The sequence below is a fragment of the Anabrus simplex genome, chromosome 2, assembly GCF_040414725.1.
Source record: "Anabrus simplex isolate iqAnaSimp1 chromosome 2, ASM4041472v1, whole genome shotgun sequence".
Classification (NCBI taxonomy): Eukaryota; Metazoa; Arthropoda; class Insecta; order Orthoptera; family Tettigoniidae; genus Anabrus; species Anabrus simplex.
The window spans coordinates 431,310,918-431,338,899 of NC_090266.1; positions in this window are offsets into that span (position 1 = coordinate 431,310,918).

Below are 27,982 nucleotides of genomic sequence, written 5' to 3' on the forward strand. Positions count from 1 at the left end.
ATGGCGCCAAGTCTGGGGACCGAGGTGGCCATCACACAGGACCTCCCCGCCCTATCCACCTATTTGAACACGTCGCATCCACAACGTCTCTGGAAACTCGTGCAGAATGTGCGGGACATCCATCATGCTGGAACCACATTGATGGACGCGTTTCCAGTCCCACATCGTCCATGAGGAGGGGTAGAGTGTGTTGCAGAAAAGATGAATGTCGCTGTCCGTTTAATGTTCCCTGATAAAAATAGGGACCTAAAATACGGTTACCAATGATACCGCACCAAACATTGACACTCCACTGTCGTTGATGAGCAACTTCGCGAATCCAGTGGGGATTTTGCTCGGACCAGTAGTGCATGTTCCGCAGATTCACATGATCAAGATTTGTAAATGAAGCTTTGTCCGTAAACAACGTATTACGTAGGAATGCTGGATTACCTTGCAACTGCTGAAGTGCAAAACGACAGAACACAATGCGGGATTCAAAGTCCGTCCCGTTCAGTTCCTGGTGCAGTGAGATATGGAACGGATGAAACCGATGCCTTTACAAAATTCTGCTCACACTACTGCGGCTTATTCCAGAACCTCGTGCAATCTGTCGGACACTCACTTGAGGAGTGTGCGCTACAGCAGTCAGAACAGCAATTTCGCTTCCAGTGCCAGTCGCTGACTTTGTACGTTGTCGCTTTGTGGGAGCCCAGCTTCCTCTTTCCCTGAGTTTCGTGCAGACGTTGGCAATGGTACGAGGCGAAGGACACCGTCGATCTGGGTAGCGTTCAGCGTCCAATGCCACAGTTGTGGTTGCATTTCTGCGACATTCGCCGTAAATTAAATATCCAGGTATTCTTCGTTACTGAAGGCCGGCATATCGACTAGATGACGCCAATTTTTACACGCCACACGGAAACACGGTTTAATGTCACAATATGGAAAGCAATATCCGAAACTTACGTGAATTAAGGTACAGTATGACAGCGGACTAGATCAGGAGACACTAGTACACTGAAGCTAGAACGTACCGAGCTGATATCGGTTGTTTACATCAGGCTACGGGCAATGCAAGCAACCCCTGCTCTGAGCACAGAAGTACATGCGTTGCATTACGTCAGAAACGGTGGAGCCATTGCCATCCCCTAACAGCCACGTATTTCAGAACGTATGAGGCTTAGAAACATGAAATCTAGTGTGTTATCACCAATTGCAGCTCTAATTTTCATTTTGCTAGAACAAGCATACATGTCCCATTTAAAAAACGCAACTTGGCGTTGGAAATGCAACTTCTTCACCTTTATGGATTGTGCACACCTTCTCAATGTGTGAGCCCCTAAAATGGGTACGTTCCTGGCCAATTGGGATTTTCATATTTTGTTTCATTTCGGAGATATTTGGGGTCGCAGAGTTGGATGGGACACCCTGTATATACAAATATACCAAAAATCTAAAGATGTTACAAACGGGAAAACTGGTATTTGGAATCTCCTTTAAAAATACAGAAACACGCATTTGGGGGAGGGGAATCAACTTTGTAGCGGGAGGAATGAAAACGGAGATGAATTCCTTTTGCGAGGGTACATATATCTCAAAAACTGAAGAACTTACAGTCGTGATAATTGGTATTTGAAAGCGCTTTTAAAGAAACGGTACTGTTTGCTTTTGGAAAATTCACTTGAGTGGGGAGTGTGAAAGGAAGCAAAATTGAATTCTTTTTCTGAAGAAACTTATATCTCAACACTGAAGGTTACAGACGTGGAAATTGGTATTTGGAATCTCCTTTCAAAATAAAGAAACACGCCTTTTTTATGGGCGGAAACCAACTTAACGGGCAGGTGGTGGAATGAAAATGGAGTTGAATTCTTTTCATGAGGATACTTATATCTCAAGAACTGAAGATGTTACAGACATGAATATTTCTATTCGGAATTTGCTTTCGAAGTAAAGAAACACGTAATCCTTTGTCTTTGGAAAGTAAACTTAAGGGGGCGGTGAATTAATTGAAAAATTAGTTGAATATTTTGTGTGAGGATACTAATATCTCAAAAATTAAAGATGTTTCAGACATGAAAATTAGTATTTGGAATCTCCTTTAAAGTAAAGAAACACGCATTTTGGGGGAAAATCAACTTGTGGGCGGTGGCCGTGAAATAGCGAGTTTAATTCCTTTTTATATGGATACATATATCTCAAAACTGAAGATGTTACAGTCGTGATAGTTGGCATTTGGAAGCTCCTTTAGTGTATAAATAAAGAAACGTTTTGCTTTTCGTTTTTGGAAGATTCACTTAAGGGGTGTGTCAAAGGAAGTGAAAAAATGTAATTCTTTTTATGGAGAAACTTATATCTCAAAAACTTTAGGTTACACACGTGAACATTTGTATTTGGAATCTCCTTTAGAACTATAGAAGCACGGATTTTTGTAGGAGCGAAATAACCTTAAGGGGCTGGGGTGAAAAACGATTTGAATTTTTTTTATGAGGATACTTATATCTCAAAAACTGAAAATGTTAGAGGCATGAACATGTGTACTTGGAATCTTCTTTCAAAGTAAAGAAACACGTGTTCTTTTGTCTTCGGAAAATCCACTTAAGGGGGGTTGAATGAAGTGAAAAATTCTTTGAATTTTTTGTTTTACGATAATTATGTCTCAAAACTAAAGATGTTAAAGATGTGAAAATTGGTAATTGGAATCTTCTTTAAAAATAAAGAAACACGCACTTTTGGGGAGGGGGAATCAACTTAACGGGTAGGAAATGGGTGTGAAATACGATTTGATTTTTTTACTTTTATGAGGACACTTATATCTCAAAAACTGAAGATGTTACAGGCGTGAAAATTAGTACTTGGGATTTCCTTTAAAAATAAAGAAACACGCATTTGTATTTTTCAGAAAATCGACGTAAAGGGTGTGGGGTTGAAAATAAGAAAAGGAGTTGAATATGTTTATGAGGATATTTTATTTAAAAACTGAAGGTGTTACAGACGTGAAAGTTGATATTTTGTATTTCTTTTCAAAATAATGAAACATATATTTTTTGTTTTCGGAAGTCCACTTAAGGCGGGTGAGGGGTGGAAAAACGTCAAGAAGAAGAAGTTGAATTATTCTTATGAGTATACATTTGTCTCAAATACTGAAGGGGTTACAGACGTACAGACATGAACACTGGTATTTGGAATCTCCTTTAAGAATAATGAAACACGTATTTTTTTGTTTTCGGAAAATCCAGTTAAGGGGTTGAAAAGAATTATAAAATCGGGCGAATTCTTAAAATCAGTACCTGTATGTCTACATTATATGTCAAATCATAACATGTTAGAGACCAAAAAACTTGGTATTTGGAATGTCCTTTTAAAAATACAGGAACATGCACATTTTTGTTTTCGGAGAACGCACTTAACGGGGATAAACAGAAGTGAAAAACATTTGAATTGTTTTTTATGAGGATACTTATATATTAAAAACTGAAGATTTTTCGGACGTGAAAATTGGTATTTGAAATCACCTTTAAAAATAAAGAAACACGTACTTTAGTTTTCGGAAAATACACTTAGATGGGGGTTTGGAAAGTACTGATCAAGGGGTTGAATTCCTTTTATGAGGATTTTTATGTATATCTCAAACTTTAGGTTACACACGTGAACATTTGTATTTGGAATCTCCTTTAGAACTATAGAAGCACGGATTTTTGTAGGAGCGAAATAACCTTAAGGGGCTGGGGTGAAAAACGATTTGAATTTTTTTTATGAGGATACTTATATCTCAAAAACTGAAAATGTTAGAGGCATGAACATGTGTACTTGGAATCTTCTTTCAAAGTAAAGAAACACGTGTTCTTTTGTCTTCGGAAAATCCACTTAAGGGGGGTTGAATGAAGTGAAAAATTCTTTGAATTTTTTGTTTTACGATAATTATGTCTCAAAACTAAAGATGTTAAAGATGTGAAAATTGGTAATTGGAATCTTCTTTAAAAATAAAGAAACACGCACTTTTGGGGAGGGGGAATCAACTTAACGGGTAGGAAATGGGTGTGAAATACGATTTGATTTTTTTACTTTTATGAGGACACTTATATCTCAAAAACTGAAGATGTTACAGGCGTGAAAATTAGTACTTGGGATTTCCTTTAAAAATAAAGAAACACGCATTTGTATTTTTCAGAAAATCGACGTAAAGGGTGTGGGGTTGAAAATAAGAAAAGGAGTTGAATATGTTTATGAGGATATTTTATTTAAAAACTGAAGGTGTTACAGACGTGAAAGTTGATATTTTGTATTTCTTTTCAAAATAATGAAACATATATTTTTTGTTTTCGGAAGTCCACTTAAGGCGGGTGAGGGGTGGAAAAACGTCAAGAAGAAGAAGTTGAATTATTCTTATGAGTATACATTTGTCTCAAATACTGAAGGGGTTACAGACGTACAGACATGAACACTGGTATTTGGAATCTCCTTTAAGAATAATGAAACACGTATTTTTTTGTTTTCGGAAAATCCAGTTAAGGGGTTGAAAAGAATTATAAAATCGGGCGAATTCTTAAAATCAGTACCTGTATGTCTACATTATATGTCAAATCCTAACATGTTAGAGACCAAAAAACTTGGTTTTTGGAATGTCCTTTTAAAAATACAGGAACATGCACATTTTTGTTTTCGGAGAACGCACTTAACGGGGATAAACAGAAGTGAAAAACATTTGAATTGTTTTTTATGAGGATACTTATATATTAAAAACTGAAGATTTTTCGGACGTGAAAATTGGTATTTGAAATCACCTTTAAAAATAAAGAAACACGTACTTTAGTTTTCGGAAAATACACTTAGATGGGGGTTTGGAAAGTACTGATCAAGGGGTTGAATTCCTTTTATGAGGATTTTTATGTATATCTAAAAAATGGAAGATTTTATAGATGTGTGAATATGTATTTGGAGCCTCCTATAAAAATGTAGAAATATGTAGTTATTTTTTCGACTTGACAGAAGACTATTTCACACATGTACAGTTCTGTATCGCATGGTCATCTTAGCCCCAAAATGTAATACCACAAACATGGTTTACAAAGAATTTCTGGGGTAAATGAAACTCAATTTTTGGGCGAGTTTTTATACTTTAATAATTTTCAGATAATATCTTAGTACAATGCCGAAGAACGATTTTGATCAAATTAAGAAATCCACGCGAGCGAAGCCGCGGGTAATTGCTAGTAGGTTATATATTACAACTTGTGTGCCCCTGAGGAGACCCTCTAGTTAAGGTCTATACCAAGAGATTATAGCAACCATCTTGCATTGTAGCCCTTACCTCAGTCCCTGAAAGTTAGGACGGTAAAACTAATAGGTCATAAGTTACAAGTTGTAAGCCCCTGAGTCCGCCCTCTAGTTAGGCCTATCGAATAGAAAACAGAATGACCTTAGCATGACACGTTCTTAGTCCCGTCGGAGACAGTCTGTTCGATGGAGGCGTAAAGACTTAAGCATAAGATCACGTCGTCATAGTTATGCAGGTTTAAACTTGTTCGTTATTGACAGATGGAGACATGAAGCCATGAGCTGACCTCTTTTAAAATCACCCACGCTGTAACGTCACGTTATGTTTCCGTCGGATAGAGACCCAAAGCCTTAAGCAGAGTAAAACTGGGCCAGACACCACCAACATCGTGTCTGTGTGGAAATACCCCTTCAAAATGGCGTCTGGGTGTAGTTAGGCTTGCTCTCGTACGCAAGGATATGACTCTGACGTCACGTTACTTGTCTGTCGGATGGGGACCTAAAGCCATAAGCAGACCACTCGATAACTCAGGTGCACAACTAAGTAGTTTGATGGGATAGAGACATAAAGCCTTAAGCTGAACTCTTTTTAATCACAGATAGCGACTGTGTAGTTAGACCCCTCCTACATAGCAACGGGAGGGGCATCTGACGGTAAAACTGGGCCCAAGAAAGCGTCTGTGTAGTTAGGCCCCTCCGAAATGGTGGGCGGGAAAGGTATCTAACCGTACGACTGAGCCTCTAAGCCCTGTGAAGTTAGGTCCCTCCTAGATGGCGTCGGAAGGGGAATCTGTACATAAAACTGGGCCCTGTGAAGTCAGGCCCCTCCTAGATGGTGTCGGGAGGGGAATCTGTCCATAAAACTGGGCCCTGTTTAGTAAGGCCCCTCCAGGATGACGTAGGGAAGGGCATCTGGCCATAAAACTAGCTTCGGTCGTATGTGCTCCCTCTGGTGTGGAGGGTCAAAATTTCGACGGGAAGGTCATCTAACCGTAAAATTGCGATTAGGCCCTTGCAAGATGGCGACTGTCCACGTCGGAAAGGTCATCTGCCCGCAAAACTGATGTTAGGCCCCTCCAACATGGCGATTCTCCACGTCGAGAAGCGTATCTGCCCGTAAAACTGAGGTTAGGCCCTGGGTAGTTAGGCCCCATCTATGAGGTTAGGCATGCTCTCCTATGCGAATCCCCATTGCCCTACTACTTAAGATAATGTCGCGAGAATTCTCATTGCCCTACTACTCAAGATGGTGTCGGGAAGGTCATCTAACCTTAAAAGTGAGTTTTAGGTCGCTCTATGAGGTTAAGCATGCCCTCATACGCGAATCTCCCTTGCCCTCCTACGCAAGATGGCGTCGCGATAATCCCCATTGCCCTACTGCACAAGATGGTGTCGGTAAGGGCATCTGAGGATATAACTAAGCACTGAGTAGTTATGCCCACATCTATGAGGTTAGGCATGTTCTCTAATGCGAATCTCCATTGCCCTTCTACTCAAGACGGCGTCGCGAGAATCCCCATTGCCCTACTACTCAAGATGGCGTCGGGAAGGGTATCTAGCTGTTGAAGTGAGGTTAGGCAAATCCAAGATGCCGACTGTCCACGTCGGGAAGTGTATCTGCCCTTAAAACTGATGTTAGGCCCCTCCAAGCTGGCGACTCTCCACGCCGAGAAGGGTGTCTGCCCGTAAAACTGAGGTTATGCCCCTCCAAGATGGCGACTGTCCACGTCGGGAAGGGCATCTGCCCGTAAAACTGAGGTTAGGTCCCTCCAGGGTGGCGACTGTGAGGTTAGGCTTGCTCTCTTATGCAAAATCGACGTCGGGAAGGGCAATTGGCTGTAAAAGTGTGGTTAAGTCTCTCCAAGATGGCGTCTTTGATGTTAGGCTCGCTTTCTTATGCAAAATCCACGTCTAGAAAGGCAACTGGCCGTAAAAGTGAGGTTAGGCCCCTCCAAGATGGTGACTGTTAGGTAAGGCTTGCTCTCTTATACAAAATCCGCAAACTGACTTAGCCCTACTACTAGGTGTCAATGACCTAGTATGAGAACCGGCATATGCATGCTACTATGTGTCAATGACCTCGGCCGAAGGAGGACGTGTTAACAGAATCCCTACAAAACCACTACTGAGCCGGTCACTCATACAGTAATCCTGGCCAACTCTACGGTCAGTGCTCCCCACCACATAACGTCTCTCTCCTAGAGCGGACACGCCTACCAAGCTCTTCACGCGTGCGAAGTCAGTGTGTGGTAATTGTACGCACTGTGATAGTGCAGCGCTTGGGCATCGCTAATCTACTGTAAGTACTTTAAAACAAGAATTCGTTCCACCATCAATTATCACTGAGGGACGATTGTCGACATAAATTCCTTTGTTAGCCTGAAATGAATTACCCCTAATTTCATAATCCACCAGTACTCTGTCATAATCCTTTTCTAGATCTATGAAACATAAACATTACTGGCATTAACGTAACTTTCTATTCCTCGAATAGTATTTTTCAGTAACTTTATCCATGCTGAAAATCTAGACCTGACAGACCTTCTGTGGTCTGAATCTGCACTGGTTACAACTTACTCTCCATCACCGATGGCTCCCTCCCTGCCAAAATGAAAATGACTGTGAACGCCTTACCTGGTATACTGATCAATGTCATAAGTCGATAGTTGTTGCAATCCTCCCAGTTCCTTGTTTATAGATAAGTTCAATTACAGTTTTCGTCCATTCAGAAGGTACCTTAATATTTCTCCCCATTCTTGTTGATTTCCATTTCTTTTCCACATTTTCCCATCACCTTATCATAACCTTCACTTCAATTTCCAACTCTCGCATAGAAATTGCCCGTTAGTACTATCCTATCCCTGCTTCATGAAACTTGTCAACTTCACTCTCATCTGAACCCTCACATCGTGAGTGGTCTGAGACAATTATTCTTGTATTGAGATAGTTTTTCTCGTCCTAATTCCTCCAGCAGCTATACCTACCCACATAATTCGTTCATGTACATGCCTAACAGATATTACGTTGCATGCAATTTAGCTTATGGTACCACAGAAATGCTGTACATTAACACCTGTACATAAAATAACATGTCCTAACTGACTGACTTACTGACTGACTGACTAACTCATCATCGCCTAGCCAAAACAACTGGACAGAAAGAAATGACATTTAGGTGACACATTTATATTACAGTGTAGGTTGTTTAATTTAATTTCCGGGTTGAACCGTGTTGTACTTGTACGCACATCACGTACAGTTTGCCGACGTTTCGAATACATTGCAGTATTCTTTGTCAAGGAGACTGAAATACCCCTACTCGATCCGAGGTAATCAGTCTCCCAGGCAGAAATTAGTAGTGTAATTTCTCGTCATGTTACAAGCATTCATTATTATTATTATTATTATTATTATTATTATTATTATTATTATTATTATTATTATTATTATTATTATTATTATTATTATTATTATTATTATTTTCTTTGCTATTTGTTTTACGTCGCGCCGACACAGATAGGTGTTATGGCGACGATGAGATAGGAAAGGGCTAGGAATGGGAAGGAAGCGGCCGTGGCCTCTATTAAGGTACAGCCCCAACATTTGCCTGGTGTGAAAATGGGAAACCACGGAAAACCATCTTCAGGGCTGCCGACAGTGGGGTTCGAACCCACTATCTCCCGGATGCAACCTCACAGCTGCGTGCTCCTAACCTCCTAACCGCACGGCCAACTCGCCCGGTATTATTATTATTATTATTATCATTATTGTTCCGGGGTATCTGTGGACGCAGAGGTGATGAAAGAAGGTGAGGGTTTGAATGGGTCTAACTACAATATAAAAATTAACTTAAAACTTAAACTGAAGGTTATATTTTCAGAAGTTCAAACTTAACAATTTTTCATCATAATAATGAAACATCAGGTACAGTGATAGTCATAAAACAAATCTAGGAAAGGACAAGATTAGTGGCCTTAACAAATCCTGGGCTTCAAGCCCCTCGCTTTACATTTCCTGAGCTCCTAGCTCAAACAGCACAAATTATTCAAGGGCAGAAATACCCTAATTCAAGAGCACTTGGTCTCCAAAATACAATAATTTAGCCTTCCAGAGGCACTCTTTACAGTTACAAAACTTGAAATAGAACTAACAGGTTCTCCGTTTTCTTTCAGCCTCCTCGAGGCAACATCAAAAATCTTACACTCTCTGGCCTTCCATGGCCCAACTTACAATTTGAAACAGGGGTATCTTGTATCCAACCTATAGGGACTTTGCGGAAGAGAACAGGTTAAGTAAATGGCCCGAAACACAAACTGAATGAAGGCGTATACTTGCACTCCTAGATATGAACACTAAAACAACCTAAGGGGCTTTAGGCATTACTTTAACACATTACGGTAGGAAAAACAGTTAGAGAAAAACGTAGTAACCCCAAACCAAGATGAAGGGGAGCTCGAGAGGGTAATTCATTCTCTATCCCCGATTTAAAGTCAAAGCTTTATGAAATTTTTACATTAGCCGAAGAAGATTTACATTTTAGAAAAGTTTGTTACATAACAAAATTGTCGGACCTTTCCTTGGGGCTAAACTGCGGAGGTAGCAAGAAAGAAAGAAGTTATGTGGCCATTACCTTGTAGATGATCTGTTGACCGATGAAAGAGGCCGCCCGTCTCCTGCTTTGACACACGCACTCAGTAAGAAGACGATCAATTGGCCAAGAAACGTGAAAAGCCGCAGTTTATAAACACTCAGGGAAGGTTCGAGATCATTCAAGATTCAACCAGCCCCACCTTCTCAGTTTTATTGGCTAAATTCAAAAGTAACACTCAAAATCGAACAAGAAGCCTGTGATAGGTGGGAAATTAATTACAGAAATTATGATTGGCTAGATTCAAAACTGGCGGAAAGAAAAGGAAATATTGCCAACCCAAAAATAAATGAACATTAATCAGTTACAAAAACCTAGAAATACAAAATTTCTTTAAATTGTAACTTCTTACATTTTGCACCAGTGTGCGTGATCATAGCTTTCTTGTAGTGTCATCTGTGGAGAAATGTCCAAACTTCTTGATGTATGGCAAACAAAACTAGGAGAAATTCATTCAGTTTAGGAAACTTTACAATAATGAAATTACATCATATTTCAGTGGTGACATCTTCTGAGTGAAGTTTTAAGTTGGTGTAGTTTCAGTTTCACTCTTTTCTCAATAGAGCAGTTCATTAAGACGCTGAATTTGAATGCACGGCTTTGGGGTGTACCTCCCGGTACAATGATTATTATTATTATTATTATTATTATTATTATTATTATTATTATTATTATTATTATTATTGTTACTATTATTGTTGTATTTGTATTATTACTATTACTATTGTAATTGTACCGAGCGGTACACCTCTACGACACAAGTTCAAATCTTGCGCCAATTGAAACTTCTGTACTGGAGAAACCCGGAACTTTAACAACTGAACTAACTCTACTGGTTATCAGACGATGTCACTGTGTGTTTTTGATTTGCTTTTGTTTTTCATTGATCAAGAAGTGTGGACATTCTCTAACAGATGTTTCTACCAATAACTATGATAACGAACTCTAGTGTAAAGGAATGAACCTTCTTGGAGAAATGTTGTATTCATAAGCTTTGTCTTTACTAAATTTTGTTCTGTGGTTTGTGGGTTGGCAATATTAATCCTTTCATTCCGCCTGTTTTGAATTTAGCCAATCAGTAATTTCTGTAATTAATTTTCCTCCAATCATAGCTTTCTTCTTCGAATTTCCATGTGTAACTCTTAGTCAACCAATAAAAATTGAGTGGGTGTGTCTACTCATTCATGAAAGGTCTCGAATTTTCCACGAGGGTATAAAACTGCTGATTTTCTTGTCTCCGGGCCATTCGTATAACATCTTTCTCAGTGTGTGAATATGTAGCAGGGGGCGGGAAGCGCCTCGTTCTTCAGGCAGCCGTTCTTCAACAAGGTAATGGCCTTTTAACATCTGTATTTCTTGCTAGCTCAGCAGTTTAACTCCCGGGGAAGGTTCGAAATATTTAATATGTAACCTATATCTTTAAATATGTAAGCCTTTTCTACCCTTGTAAAAACTTCACATAAGTTGAACTGTAATTCGGGGATAGAGAGTGCTTTACCCTCTCGAGCTCCCCTTCATTTGAAATTGAGGTGACTACGTTTTCGTAACCGTTTCTTCTCTTCCCTAATGAATTAAAGTTTTCTCATACGAGTCACCCCCCTAGCTTGGGATTAGCCCCTGTGTATCGGCCTAGCGCCACTTAGGTTTTAAAATGTATATTTAGAAGTGCAAGTTCACGCCTCCAGTCCTTTCTGTACTTTGGGCCAGTAACTTAACCTGATGTTTTTGTTTCTTTTCTTCATGCGAAGGCCCTGTAGGTTTGGTACAAATACCCCTGCTTCTTTGTAAGTGTGCCTTGAGGGCAGTTAGAAGTAAAGTTTGTTGTGGCCTTTGATAGGCTTGTAAAACTGAGAGCAGGTCAGCTCTTTCTGGTATTTTGGAAGGTGCCTCTAGGAGGCTTGACATTACGAGGTGGGAGCAAATGCTCCATGTTATTAGGGGTTTTCTGCCCTTTGGTAATTTGTGGTTGTGAGCTGAGGGCTCAGGAATTGTAACTTGGGGCACGAAGCCCAGAACTTGTTGATACCCGAAACTCTTGTTTTCGTTTGTAAAAGGATTATTGTACCTGAATTCTCATTGTTATTTCACCTAGTGAAAAGTTGTTATATATTGTCGTCTGTTGAAAATATAATCTTTATTTAAATTTTAAATTCATCTTTCGGACTTAGACCCATTCCAGCCCGCACCTTCTTTCACCTCTGCTGTTCCACAGATACCTCGGAACAGTAATGATTATTATTGTTTGATTCAATTCCATCATCTGATTTCGCTATGTATGAATTAATTATCACTTGCTTCATTGTATTTCATTTACTGTGTATATATATGCGTGTATATTAGCACAAAAATAATGTAGAGTGAGACTTAATGCCTAATATTAGATATGGATACATTATTTGTTAAACTACCTTTTAAAACAATGCAGCACATGGTGCAATACTGTTACAGTAACTGTCGAGTCATCGCTCTGTCATTGTATGCTTTTAGCGATGACATCATATTTAGAGAGTTCCAAAGTGTGCCTCAGGCTATTTCAACACAATACGTAACATTTGCAGCTGGGGGGGGGGGGGTGATATCATATTTATTTTGAGCTCTGACTTGGGTGTTATACCATGTGTTAACTAATGTCTATATATAGGGGCCGTATCCTATTGCGGCAGTCAGTCAGATGGTTCAGTTGGTTGTAAGGAGATGAATGGGGAGACATGTCATGAAGTCAATTAGAATCAATGCAAAGGAGACGAATGGGGAATAGTGATATGGATACGTAATCGTCAGTGACCAAACAGATTATATGTTCGGAGTGTGTTTCGTGTTGTAACCGTACAACAGGGTTACAGACTCCATTCTGTATTTATTATTATTATTATTATTATTATTATTATTATTATTATTATTATTATTATTATCATCATTATTATTATTATCATTATTATTATTATTAACCTGATTCATTAGATTTTATATATTCTGTTTCTCATCATTTAGACTGTAATAATTAGGTATCACGTATATTATTGTATTTCATCATAGGTTAAGTGAATATGTTTGTAATTATTCTGTATTGTAGTAAGTGAGATTTGTTGGTTTCATATTGTCATGCTGTGGCTTGTAACTTTGGCTAGATGAGCTGGCATAGTATTTTGCAATCGAGGCTATGTTTAACTGTGCAAGGAGATTTCCCAGTGACGCATTCGGCATAGTCATTTTCGGACCGCTTGGGTACGCTTAGACAGCGCGTGACTGATGACAGTGCGTGGACACGTGATTGCGACCAAGTGTCAGTATTCGCCAGCTACTGTATGTGGAAGTGGAAGGGATGAACAGTGAGTGGGGAGATGAGTCGTCATCGCGAGGTGATATAAGGTGATGCTACGGTAGGGAGAGGGACTCAGTTCATCATATCTATTCAGTTGATAGTACTCAGTTCATAGTTTCATAAGCAGTTGATATCGTGCAGATCATATGTAACAGTCAGATGTATCAAATGGAAGAAGTGGTCTTAGTGTGATGGTCAGAGCTAAGAGTTGTGTTTGAAGAAGTAATAATCGAGGAGGTCTACAAGTGGTGGTTGTATCCGAGCAGAGACGGGTACTATGCTGATAAAGAAACATCATCTTCTTGTGAGGATGGACTTCACAAGGTGCTTCAAGAATATTTTACAATTTCTTATAATATATTGAGTGGACGTAATTACATTGGAGCTCCCTACACGCGTACATGGTATGTAGGCCAACTCCTTGTGACATAAGAAGATTACAGCAGACGGCTCCCGACTTCAGCTCACAGGTTTTCCCAAGAATTTCAAGTTCAACAGCGGTGTATGCAGACAACAGGTAATTAAAGCATCAGACATGTTATGCATTCATAACATGAAGAAGAGTGTAATCAGCGGCGATATCACATCTCACTTCAAGTTCATGCCAATAGTTTTTTTGTTTAGATTAAATTTTTCTTTTCTTTGTACCGCAAATCTCACGATATATTTCTTTTGTTAAATTAAAAGACGTAAATGATTGTTCATTGTGACGTAAATTTAGTCATAAACTCAGTTTTATTTTTAATTATAATAAGTGATTCCAGTTCCAGGTACAATTCTCAATTGTGGAAATGCAACAGTAATTTAATATTGTCCTGATCCATATCCCTGTATATTGCCAAATATGTGAGTTTATCACCTCACGCCTTGAGATAATTGATATAAGAGGTATGCTCTACCGAATTTTGTTGTTTTTCTTAAAAAAGCAACTGGCGCTCAAACAAATGTTATGTATATTGTGTGAAGGAGATGTAAGTATAAGAGTAGTGGTTGGAGTAGCCACAGTGTATCTGTTCGGTTCAGTTCTTGTGTCAGTTCGGTGACAGCCGAATATTAAGTCGTCGTAATGCAGACTAACAGTTATCAGTGAATTACTTGTAAATTTGATTGTGAAGTGTAAATGTAATTCCAAGCCATACTATACCTCGTTTTTGAAACTAAATGATACATCACCACATTAGGCTTGAGATACCTACAGCTGATACCAACTCAAAGGAATACTTCGTAATAACACTCAAAGTGTTGAAGGTACAATTATGTGAACCAGTGAGGGATAAATTTCTTGTACAACTTTGAAATGTCCGGTCAAGAAGATTTCAAATTTAGTGCCTATAGTTTCCTTCAGTTATGTCAGAGTTTTATGTTATCTTTTGAATTATCGCAGTAAATCTGACTCGTTAAAGTCAATTTTTAAAGAATGAATTTTGTTTAGTGTCAAGTATAATTGATTGTTTCATTTCTATAGTAGATCAGATAACCGAACGCCAATCTCCTTTTCCAAGAACCTATATGTTATGCTGTCAAAGTAAGCTTATTACCTCACACCCTAGATATATTCAAGACTCTCACCGGACGAGTTGGCCGTGCGCGTAGAGGCGCGCGGCTGTGAGCTTGCATCCGGGAGATAGTAGGTTCGAATCCCACTATCGACAGCCCTGAAAATGGTTTTCCGTGGTTTCCCATTTTCACACCAGGCAAATGCTGGGGCTGTACCTTAATTAAGGCCACGGCCGCTTCCTTCCAACTCCTAGGCCTTTCCTATCCCATCGTCGCCATAAGACCTATCTGTGTCGGTGCGACGTAAAGCCCCTAGCAAAAAAAAAAAAAAAAAAAAGACTCTCATTCTATTCTTGTTACATCTATTTGTAGCTGGCGCCCAACAACAGTTTTATGAGTAAGCAATCTGGTAAGTACTAAGTGTGAGTACATAGTCCGATGATTGAGTATTTTATTTCATGAGCATTTTAATATTGTTTCAATTAAATTTAAATTCATCATCATCATCATCTGTTTTACCCTCCAGGTTCGGTTTTTCCCTTGGACTGAGCGAGGGATCCCACCTCTACCGCCTCAAGGGCAGTGTACTGGAGCTTCAGACTCTTGGTCGGGGGATACAACTGGGGAGTATGACCAGTACCTCGCCCAGGCGGCCTCACATGCTATGCTGAACAGGGGCCTTGTGGAGGGATGGGAAGATTGGAAGGGATAGGCAAGGAAGAGGGAAGGAAGCGGCCGTGGCCTTAAGTTAGGTACCATCCCGGCATTCGCCTGGAGGAGAAGTGGGAAACCACGGGAAACCACTTCCAGGATGGCTGAGGTGGGAATCGAACCCACCTCTACTCAGTTGACCTTCCGAGGCTGAGTGGACCCCGTTCCAGCCCTCGTACCACTTTTCAAATTTCGTGGCAGAGCCGGGAATCGAACCCGGGCCTCCGGGGGTGGCAGCTAATCACGCTAACCACTACACCACAGAGGCGGACTTAAATTTAAATTCATATTTTATAACAGCAGTGAGTAGTATTCACAGCTGAAGTTGTAAAATTGAGTCTCCACAACTGCCAAGGTATTCGATCCGAATTTACGACTTTTTTCTTTATTGCCAATAACGTTATTTTCAGATCTAAGGCTTTTAACGGAAATAATATTTTGAACTCGATACACAAATGGAGGAACTTCTTTTTTTGGGAGTGTATACCATAAATAGTACCTACGAATTCTTGCGAACGTTGAATGTCTAATATTTCAAGATTTAAACCTCTAAAATTACTAATCACTTTTCAAAAGCTTAATATATACCATAGGCCTAAACACTAAACGAGGTTCCATCTCGATTTTTATCAGAGATCGGCGCTGCCCTCTATACAAATTAAATTCTATGCCTTGGATTTTTTAATAAGTAGCGGTCTTTAAACAATACACCCCTAAGTGATTCTGACTGGATGATGAGGAATGACGATGTTCGCCTCTGTGGTGTAGTGGTTAGTGTGATTAGCTGCGGTCCCCGGAGGCCCGGGTTCGATTCCCGGCTCTGCCACGAAATTTGAAAAGTGTTACGAGGGCTAGAACGGGGTCCACTCAGCCTCGGGAGGTCAACTGAGTAGAGGAGGGTTCGATTCCCTCCTCAGTCCAGCTCGAAGTGGTTTTCCGTGGTTTACCACTTCTCCTCCAAGCAAATACCGTGATCGTACATAACTTAATGCCACGGCCGCTTCCTTACCTCTTCCTTGTCTATCCCTTCCCATCGTTCCATCCCACGACAAGCCCCTGTTCAGCATTGCAGCTTAGGCCGCCTGGGCGAGGTACTGGTAATTCTCCCCACTTGTATGTCCCGACCCAAAGTCTCACGCTCCAGGACACTGCCGTTGAGGCGATAGAGGTGGAAACCCTCGCTGTGTCCGAGGGAAGAACTAAACCTGGAGGGTAAACAGATTAAGTAAGTAAGTAAGTAAGTAAGTAAGTAAGATGAGGAATGATGACAAAAATCGAAACCGTTTGAATTCTTCTTTTTATTTATCTGTTTACCCTCCAGGGTCGGTTTTTCCCTCGGACTCAGCGAGGGAACCCACTTCTACCGCCTCAAGTGCAGTGTCCTGGAGCTTCAGACTCTGGGTCTGGCGATACAACTGGGGCGGCCCAGGTGGCCTCACCTGCTATGCTGAACAGTGGCCTTGTCGGGGGATGAGACGATGGGAAGGGATAGACAAGGAAGAGGGAAGAAAGCGGCCGTGGCCCTAAGTTAGGTACCATCCCGGCAATTGCCTGGAGGAGAAGTGGGAAACCACGGAAAAATACTTCCAGGATGGCTGAGGTGGGAATCGAACCTACCTCTACTCAGTTGACGTCCCGAGGCTGAGTGGACCCCGTTCCATCCTTCGTACTACTTTTCAAATTTCGTGGAGGAGCCGGAAATCGAACCCCGGCCTCCGGGGGTGGCAGCTAATCACACTAACCACTACACCATAGAGCCGGACCGTTTATGTCCTACATGTAAAATATTATACTGTGTGATTCAGCAGCCCCTTCCAATATAGTTTGCTGCACCCCAACTAACGTGCACATGGTTATAGGGGTGCCATTCCCCTGCAGGCGTACTGTCTGGTACTAATGTTCAGTGAGCACATTTTCCACACGGTTCTGAACCCTTGCAAAATGTTATATCATCCGTTCGCAAAACATGACGCCTTGAAAACATGTAGCAACGTCCTATTACCATGTAACAATGTTAATGTGTCGTGCCTCGTGACCGGGTGTAACGAAGAGGGGAATCAGTGCATAAAAGTAGGTAACTGTGCAGTAATTAATGTCTTAAACACCGAACCGGATGGCGAATGTACGCAGATCTCGTCGTACTAAAGGCGGGGTTACAACAGTGTAACGTAGCGGATGAGGCTAGGCGTTCGCGTAGCATTCGGTGGAGTATACTAGCGGCGGGTCGAATATTGCATCGTTCAAATATTTTTTGCATCCGTATGATGTTTGAATACGTAAACACAGGCCCACATTTGCCACGTTCAAACAGTAGAATGACGCTGTTATTCATCTTGTGCCCTGCGACACTCCGCTGGTTAGGGCCTGATTGTACTGGGTTATTTTGCTAGAGGCTTTACGTCGCACCGACACAGATAGGCCTCATGGCGACGGTGGGAGAGGAAAGGCCTAGGAGTTGGAAGGAAGCAGCCGTGGCCTTAATTAAGGTACAGCCTCAGCATTTGCCTGGTGTGAAAATGGGAAACCACGGAAAACCATCTTCAGGGCTGCCGACAGTGGGATTCGAACCCACTATCTCCCGAATGCAAGCTCAGAGCCGCTTGCCTCTACGCGCACGGCGAGCTCGCCCGGTGAATGTACTGTAATATCTGCTGTCATTAGGCATGTTTTCCACAGAGGAACACGTTGGCATGCTCCTCATTTAAGGGCAAGCAAGACAAAAAAAATGTGCGAGGCACTACGTCTGTAGCAGGAACGGTATCCCGAAAGGCGACATCCGGCTCCTACGACATTCCGCCGTGTTGAAAGACACCTAAAGACAACAGGGGTGGTTTCCAACCAGGCACCAGTCAGCGATAGAACCGTTATATCTGGTGAAACAGAAGAGGCCGTTCTGGAGGTAGCTCGTAAGAATCCACACATCAGTACAAGGGCGAATGCACGGCAGGTGAACACAATCCAGTCGTCCGTCTGGCGAATACTGCATGAAAATAAATTTCACCCATACCATCTTGAGCTACACCAAGAGTTCCATGGGTGGGATTTCGAACCTGGAAAGGAGTTCTGTCGGTGGCTATTAAGCAGGCTGTACAGTAATGCAGCATTCGTGTCGCATACCTTGTTCTCGGACGAATCGCACGTCCACAATAATGGGAACGTCAATCGCCACAACATGCACTATTGGAATCCAGACAATCCTTGCTGGGTGCGACAGGCGACCCCTCAAGTACGATGGGGAGTGAATGTTTGGTGTGGAACCTTGGGAGATCGCCTGACTGGACCTTATTTCTTTGAGGCCATTAGACGGGTCCACGCCACCTGCACATTTTGCGTCAGGAACTCCCACTGCTGCTGGAGATGTGTCCTTGCGCGATCGTTTGGTGGTTATAACAGGATGGAGCTCCGCCACATTCGACTTTGCCCGTTCGTAACCATCTGAACGGGAAACTCTCAGGGAAATTGATAGGACGAGGAGATTCTGCTTCTTGGCCCGCCAGATCACCGGATTTAACGCCGTTAGACTTCTTCATGTGGGGACATTTTTGAAGAACGTCATTTACACTCAAGCGCCAGAAAACCCCGATCAACTCCGGCAACTCATCACGGACGCCTGCCGAGCAATTACAACTGGAATGCTTCAGCGCGCAACACGATCTATTGGACACCGAGTCCGAATGTGCGTAAACCAAAACGGTCATCACATCGAACATTTGCTGCGATAAAATATTGTCAGGGCAGTTGTGTTCCTAATATTTCCGGTCGGAATGTGGCCTGCCTGCTAACTAATCGGCCCTTCGTAGGGCCACAAACACATTCATTCACACACAATTTGCATGCAAGAAGGTATTGAACTTACATTGCGTGCGGTACGTATTGAATAAGTATTAAGCAAGTATTAGGTTTACTGCTGTCACAATTTCAATTTAGTTTTTCCGTCGTGTCAGGTTCATATGTCTAGTAGGCACACGCACACGCATGTCTTCCAGTATATAATATGGGTATAACATTACGGCGTCCAATTGCGGTGAGGTGGTAAATACCAAGATACCCGTTTGTGTTGTCTGAGCATGTCGGCAGGGCAGATGTTTTCAGGACGGGGTGAATATTTTGGGTTGCATAAAACTACATTGCAAGGGGCGGCTGAATCACGCTGTATGCTTCAAAATATTTCTCCTTAAAGATGTTTAGATGGCAGTTGACTCTCAGAAACACAATATCCATTCTTCCGAAGCCGTTTCAGGCACGATCTTAAAATTTTACATGAAGGGTTGTCTTCTATGTCCTAGATGTTAAGAAATATTTTTAAAAAATCACCGACTAAAAAACATTCATTCTTCCAATATTGTTCGATTTAGTGCACCCATAATCGTACATCTTAGATGTTAAATAAGATAGGGTTTAAAAACATTCCAGTTCTCCTGTACGGGGTTCAAATGGGTGTTAGAAAAGGAAATTAATAATCATTCCCCCAAAACCGTTTGACGTATGAACTGAGGGTATATTTTACAGGCTCAGTTGACAGTACACTCTGCAAAATATAAAACTTTGAAGAAACTTCGAATTATAAACCGTAGCGAAGAACGGGTATCTTGTTAGTTAACAAACATCCACATGAATATATATGTCATAAACTGACAATTAGCAAAGCACTGGGGAGTCATAATATAAGTTCTAACTTACAATAATATTGCTGATTAACTCCTAACCCACACTCTGAGCTTTCCTTTTATGACACTTGTTTAGAACACTTTATAATCGTCGATGTCCTCCTCGTTATCTCCCCTTAACCGAATATCATTAACTCCTTGCACATCCAGACGCATCGTCTTTGTTGACTCAGCCACTTTTTCATTCATTCCTCCAAGGACCAAGGGGGAAGTTTTCATTCCCCTTCCCGAAGGGAAGGGTCGGGCCACCTAGAAGGTAACACCTTCTCTCTGGCCAGGAGATTCGGCGGGTTTGGAGGATTGCTGGAGTTGGAAAACAGGGACGGAGCTTTGTATTGGTGAAGGAGTTGGGAGGCGGTCTCGAACTCTCGGCTAAGTATTTATTGATCTTCCAGTATATACAGTACTTTACAGTATTTTACAATATTGGGATTTTTACATTTGATTTTAACATTGGTGTTTGTTTCATGCTTTCGTCTTCCTCTTCTTTTTCTGAGTTGTTAAATGCTTTAGTTATTGCTGGTTACAAGATGAATTTGTATTCGGATGGATATCCTTAACCCCCGGTTTTTGTTATTTTTTTATTGGGAGTTATTCAGCCGTTGGCCGTGGTTCACGAACTAGGACGTGACCACAGTGATCAACACCACGAATCATAAGATTATTGTAAAACATAATAATAATATATACTGAAACGTTCATCATCGAGGAATTCCTCGCATCGGATGCCAATAGAAAGCTCATTATTTTGGACCTGTTAATCCTGGAGTAAAGGAAAGTGGCTCAATGTTATGAAAGGGATTGAATGACTCTTCTGTAAGCTGGTTTCTCGGATATTTATTGCAATTCCAGTCGCTGAGTAGCGAAAAGAATGTCTGACGTATACCAATGTAAGCGTGGAAATAAATATTCAGCAGTAGCATTTCTATCATGCAGAAGTGGTTAGCCTGAGGAAGTCTCCCATCAAATCTCAGAACAGAAGTCAAGCAAAGACACAATGGGTTCTCTACACGACAAGGACGGAGAAATGCATTACAGCCAAGACTCTTCAGATGGAAGGATTCCCAGGCCGAAAAGAAAGAAACGAAGAAGAAAACAATGAACAGACAGATGGGCTGGAAGGGCTAAAAGGAAGAAGGAGACATTCTACGCACGGACTTTTAGCGAGGAAGGAGAAAGATAACTGAAAAAAGAAAAGAAAAAGGGAGAAAGAGAAGAGAAATGGATGTACGTTATCGGCTCATTTGGAATGCTCTTTTATATTAAGGGAACGGGGTGTGAGTGGAGTGGCGTCTATATCCGTCAGATGCCTCTGCCCTCGCTGAAACCTTATCCGGTCTGCCTGCTTGGCGCTACCAGGAAGATAAACCCCTCACTCATCCGAAAGCCATTTACGTCAAAGACAGACACGGCTTTGGAGTATGAACACGCGTTAACGTGGTGGTATTCTACAACCTTAGCTAAATTCTCGATTGCAGGCTTTCTCAGGCGGTATAGTTCCAGAGGTATAAAGAGATTGTATCAATTTCTCATGAAACTATTATTAAGAAATTACCATATCGCAACAATATCGGCCTAAATCTGACTTCCAATTATTCTTATCATTATTACTATTAAAGTAATAATAATAATAATAATAATAATAATAATGTATATCCGTTACTCCAGTGAAGTACCAGGATATTGAAAGATAAAATGTAGCATTGTAATGCTCGAATGAATGCCGGATGGTATTTTGCGTTCAGGCCAAGATCGATTCCTTCCAGTGTAAATCTGTTGTTATTCAAAAGTAATATTTTAAGGGACAAGCCTTAGAACAGTATTTACAGTTATTATTCTATTAAGAATTGTTGGCGTTTTATTAGCCATCAATTGGATAATGTTATAAATTATGTAATAGTAATTTTAAGTGGTGTGCTCAAATGAGTGGTTCAGATTGGAATGTATTATCATAATTATTCAATTATAAATATTGAAGGTTTTCAAATAGTTAATTTAAACAAAAGGAGGGAGCAAATTTAAGGTTCACCGGCTTATAAAAAACATGTCCTTTCGAATTTAAAATGCAGTAATCAAAAAAGATATCAATACAGATACTACAGTACATCGACTCAGATTATCAGACAAAACTTCTGAGCTTCCTGAAGAAGGGACAATAATAACACCATTTCAACCTGTTGTTATAATTGGTCGGTATTTTCAGGGTACGTATGCGATAGTATGGGTACTAATACATAAAAATAGTTCAAATATCACTAATTAATATTTTGTTTTATGATCTAAAACTATCCTGCTTTTATAAAAACATCATAATAGAATCTCTGAAACCAGAAATACATCCCAGTAAGAGACATGAAAGAGATCCATCAATAAGTTTTATAATCTTCACACCACATTAAGCAGGTATTTTTAAAGTTTGTCCTCTTATTTGCATTTCGTACGTATTTTCCACTTCGATGATAGTATATCATCAATCATCAATGATCTGCATTTAGGGCGGTCGGCTAAGGGGCAAATTCCCTGTCAACTGTCTACCTCATATTTACATTTATTTATTAAATATTTTCAACGAACATGGAAATTTTTCCAACATTTCCCTTGATAATTTATTCCAATCCCTTACTCCTCGTCCTATAAATGAATATTTGCCGCAACCCGTCCTCTTGAATTCCAACCTTATCTTCATATTATGATTTTTCCTACTTTTAAAAGCTCCATTCTAGTTTGTTCTTCGACTTATGTCATTCCACGCCATTTCACCACCCACAGCTCGAAACATACAGCATAGTCGAGCATCTCGTCTCCTTACTCCCAAGTCTTCCCAGCCCAAAGTCTGCGAAATGTTACTAACACTGCTCCTTTGTCGGCAATCTGCCATAACAAATAATGCTGCTTGCCTTTGATTTCCTTCTAGTTCTCGTATAAAGTAGTGCTTTTGAGGGTCTCATGCACTGAACCCATACTATAATTGCCGTCTTACCAGAGACTTATATGCCCTCTCCTTTACATCCTTACTACAACCACTATATACTCTCATAACCATGTGAAGAGATCTGTAACTTTTCTTAACTACCTCGTTAATATGATTACAGCAATGAAGATCAATCCTTATATTAACATCTAGGTACTTAGTGTTCCCCATGAGATACTATCGCCCAATCAACACAATAATTAAAACTGAGAGGACTTTTCTTCTTGGTGAAACATACAACTTGACTATTCATCCCATTTGCAATCCTACCATTGTCTGCTGTCCATGTCACTACATTGTTTAAGTCCCCCTGGAGACGCTCACAATCCTGCAACTCATTTACTACTCTATACATTATCACATCATCCCCAAATATCCTTATCTGTGACTCTAGACCTTTACTCATATAATTTATGTTTGTAAGAAAACATAAAGGACTAATAATACTGCCCTGCGGGACCCCCTCTTAATCATTACAGGATCACATAACGCTTCACCTACTCTATTCTCTCAGTTCTATTTTCGGTAAATGTAGCCACTCCAATTGCCCTAGGCTTTGTCAGTAATCCCCCATAATCTATCCTGTCAAAAGCCTAGGATAGGTCAATAACGATACAGTCCCTTTGACCTCATGAATCTAAAATATCTGCTGTATCTTGCTGGAATCCTATAACTTGAGCTTCACTGGAGTAACCTTTCCTAACCCCGAACTGTCTTTTATCAAACTAGTTAGTAATTTCACAAAAGTGTCTAATATAATCAGAAAGAATGCTTTCCCAGAGCCTACAAACTACACATGTCAAGCTGAGTGGCGTGTCGTTTCCCTCTTTATGTTTGTCACCCTTTCCCTTGTACACTGGGGTTACTATTGCGGCTCTCCATTCATTTGGTACAGCTTATCCGCGTAAACAGTAATCAAATAAGTATTTCAGATATGGCACTATATCCCAACCCATAGCCTTTAAATATATACCCAGAAATCTTATCAAACCCATCTGCCTTTCTACTTTTCAACTTTTGTATATATTTATAAATGTCTTTATTATCATAGATTAGTTTCAGTATCTCGCCATTCTTAGTCGCCTCCTCTATCAGGATATTAACTTCATATATAAATGTCTTTATTATCATAGATTAGTTTCAGTATCTCGCCATTCTTAGTCGCCTCCTCTATCAGGATATTAACTTCATATCCAACTACCTTTACATATTGCTGACTGAATACGTCAGCCTTCTGTAAGTTCTCGCGTAAACACTCCCTTTGTTCATTAATGATCCTAGGAGTTTCCTTCAGGGAGCGTCTTTCAACATGGCAGAATGTCGTAGCAGCCGGATGTCGCCTGTCGGGATATCGTTCCTGGTACAGATGTAGTACCTCGCACGGTTTTTGTCTTGCTTCCCCATAAATGAGGAGCATGTCAATGTATCATTTCTCCAACCGAGAATAAATACACACGAAGCAGTCCGGCTACATATGTCTAGCCACTAAAGCTATGAAATAGCCATTAAAGTGCTGAACGGGCTTAATATCAAATTTGTAAAGATATTGCCCAACACCCCAGTAAAGCGATTCCTAGTGAGAACGCGCAACAACACTTATGAGCCGGAGGATATCGGGTTTGTGATGCAGCCCAGGCTATCAATGCTCTTTCGGTGTATAGGATGCGAACAGGAAATCGGCCAGCCAAAGGCTGCTTCTTCCTGGTTGCCGTGGTGGACACTCCAGGAGCGGACAACCTGAGGAGAATGCGGATGCTCAAGAATATGCTGGTGACAGTCGAGCCGTATCGCCCTCCAACCACTGGCCCCCAATGTGGAGGGTGTCAGAGGCATGGGCACTCAGGAGCGGCCTGCCGATTAGATCCCAGATGCCGCAGATGGGCCGCCCAGCTCTTGTCTCGCGACTGCCCCACGGCAACGACCCCGCGTACTCTAAGTGCGCCAACTTTGGGGGGAACCCGCGGCTAATTATAAAGAATGTCCCAGCCGTAGGGCATACGAAGCAGCTTTTCAAGGCAAAGGGCAAAAGGGAGACAAGCGTGACGACCCTAAAGCCAAAACAGGCCCCTCAGGCACAGGCCCCTCAGGCACAGGCCCCTCAGGCGAAAAGGACCAAAATCAAGGCCCATCAGGCAAACAAGGCCCATCAGGCGGAGGCAAATTCAACTTGCAACCCCCAAAGACGGAGGATAAACGCAACCCCGGGCCCTCAGCCCAAGCACCCCCCACCACCGTCCAAGGAACGACCTCCAACCGTAACAGAAAGAAGATGGCCCTCCCCCTACAACTAACAGAAGAAAGGTTAAACCCACGCAAGCTGCCCCGAGCTGCCACAGGGCCCGCCTCAGGCCAGCTCCACCCACCATAGAGAAACCGCCGCCAGCAAGCCAGCATCCACAGCACCGACCCCAACGCCCGCCACCAGCACCACACCAGTCTCACCCATCTCACCACCTACACCTGAAACTCTGAAATAGGTACAGCTATCTGAAGGGAACATGGCAGGAAGGGCGTACAGGGAACGGATAGACGAAATTCTGAAAAACATCTTCCCCAACTTGAACCTAACCGCAATCATGACCACCGGAGTTATGATGGTCAATATGCTGGCCGCGACCCTATCACTGCCATGGCTTGGGGACCTGGCGAATACGATCGCAGACCTCAAAACTCAAGATAGCTGAACAAACCAGTGATAATAATAATAATAATAATAATAATAATAATAATAATAATAATAATAATAATAATAATAATAATAATAATAATAATAATATCAACAATAGTAATTGTTCCGGAGTATCTGTGGAACGCAGAGGTTAAAGAAGGTGGGGTCTTGAATGGGTCTAACTACAATGTCAAGAATTGAATTAAAACTTCAACAAAGATTATATTCTTTCATTATAAAAAACAAACTTAACAAATTTCCACAAGGGGAAATAACAATCAGGTAAAATGCCAATCTTGAAACCAGATTAGGAAAAATCCAAGATTTAGAGACTTAACACGTTGGGCCTTAAGCCCCAAGTCTTACAAGTTTACAAACGGAAGAAGAATTATTTAGTGAAGGGCAGAAATGCCCTAATTCAAGAGCGGTTACTCCCTAAAATGCAATAGCTGGCCTTCCAGAGGCACTCTTTACAGTTACGAAACTTTGAAAAAGAGCTAACAGGCTGTCAGATTTCCAAGCCTACTCGAGGCAACATTACATCAATCTCTGGTGTCTCAAACCACCACTTACAAATGGAACTTATGTTTACAGGGGTATTAAATACCCTTACATATTGGGCCTTCGTGGAAAGAGAATTACAGGTTAAATTAATGGCCGCCGGCCTGAGTGACTCAGACGGTTAAGGCTCTGGCCTTCTGACCCCAACTTGGCAGGTTCGAACCTGGCTCAGTCCGGTGGTGTTTGAAGGTGCTCAAATACGTCAGCCTCGTGTCGGTAGATTTACTGGCACGTAAAAGAACTCCTGCGGAATTAAATTCCGGCACCTCGGCGTCTCCGAAAGCCGTAAAACAGTAGTTAGTGGGACGTAAAGAAAATAACATTATTATAAAATTAATGGCCCGAACACAAAAGGAATGGAGGCATACACTGCGCTCCAAGACAATGGAAACTTAAAAACCTAAAGGGCTCTAGGCCGATGGAACAGGGGCTATGACCAAACTACTGAGGTGACTCGTATATAAATTACTTTACCACATTACCGAATAAAAAACAGTTATAAAACGTAGTCACTTCAAACCAAGATGAAGGGGAGCTCGAGAGGGTAATTCACTCTCTATCCCCGATTTACAGTTAAAGATTTAATGAAGTTTTTACATTAGCCTGAAGAAAGTTATATTTTAGAAAAGTTGTTACATACTAAAGAGTCGGACCTTTCCCTCGGGTTAAACTGCGGAGGTAGCAAGAAAGAATAAAGTTATGTGGCCATTACCTTGTAGATGTTCTGGTTGCCGACACAAGAGGCCGCCCGCCTCCTGCTTAACACACACACTCAAATAGACGTCGATCAATTGGCCCAGAAACTTGAATAGCCGCAGCTTATAAACCTTCAGGGAAGGTTCGAGATCACACCCTCTTAATTTTATTAGTTAAATTCAAAAGTAACACTCAAAATCGAACAAGAAGCCTGTGATAGGTAGAAAATTAATTACAGAAATTAGTGATTGGCTAGGTTCAAAACTGGCGGAAATAGAAAGGAAATATTGCCAACCCAAAAATAAATGAACATCAATTAGTTACATAAACCTAGAAATACTAAACTTCTTTAAAATATAATTTCTTTCACTTTGCACCAGGGTGCATGATCATAGTTTTTGTAGTGTAATCTATGGAAGAAATTCCAAACTTCTTGATGAATTGCAAACAAAACGAGGAGAAATTCACTCAGTTTAGGAAACTTCACAATAACAAAATTACTCAATATTTTAGTGGTGATATCTTCTGATTAAAGTTCCAAGTTGGTATAGTTTCAGCTTCACTATTTTACAAATAGAGAAGTTCATTTAGGCGCTAACTTTGAATGTGCGGCGTTGAGGTGTACGTCCCGGTACAGACATCCCCCCCACACCTAATGTCCTTCCTTGGAGTGACAGAGCAGAATTTTGAGAAAACATTTTCAGTTGAAGAGAAAAAAATCTATTTTTTTTTTTGAAGTTCATAGGTAGAAACTGGTTTAACTCCAGCTTTAGAGTGTCCTTGTTGTTGTAGAATATGAAATAAATGTTGATAGATTTGACGGCAAGTCCTGCCGCCACTTGCCGATACCTAATAGAAGGTCGCCCGGACCCCCGAGTACTCTCAGATACACCTCTCCCGGTGCTATGAGAGGGGTAGTCGTGTTGGTGGTCACCGCAGATTAGAAGTGTATGTACAGTCCTCAGATGAGTTGGCGGTAGGGTCACCG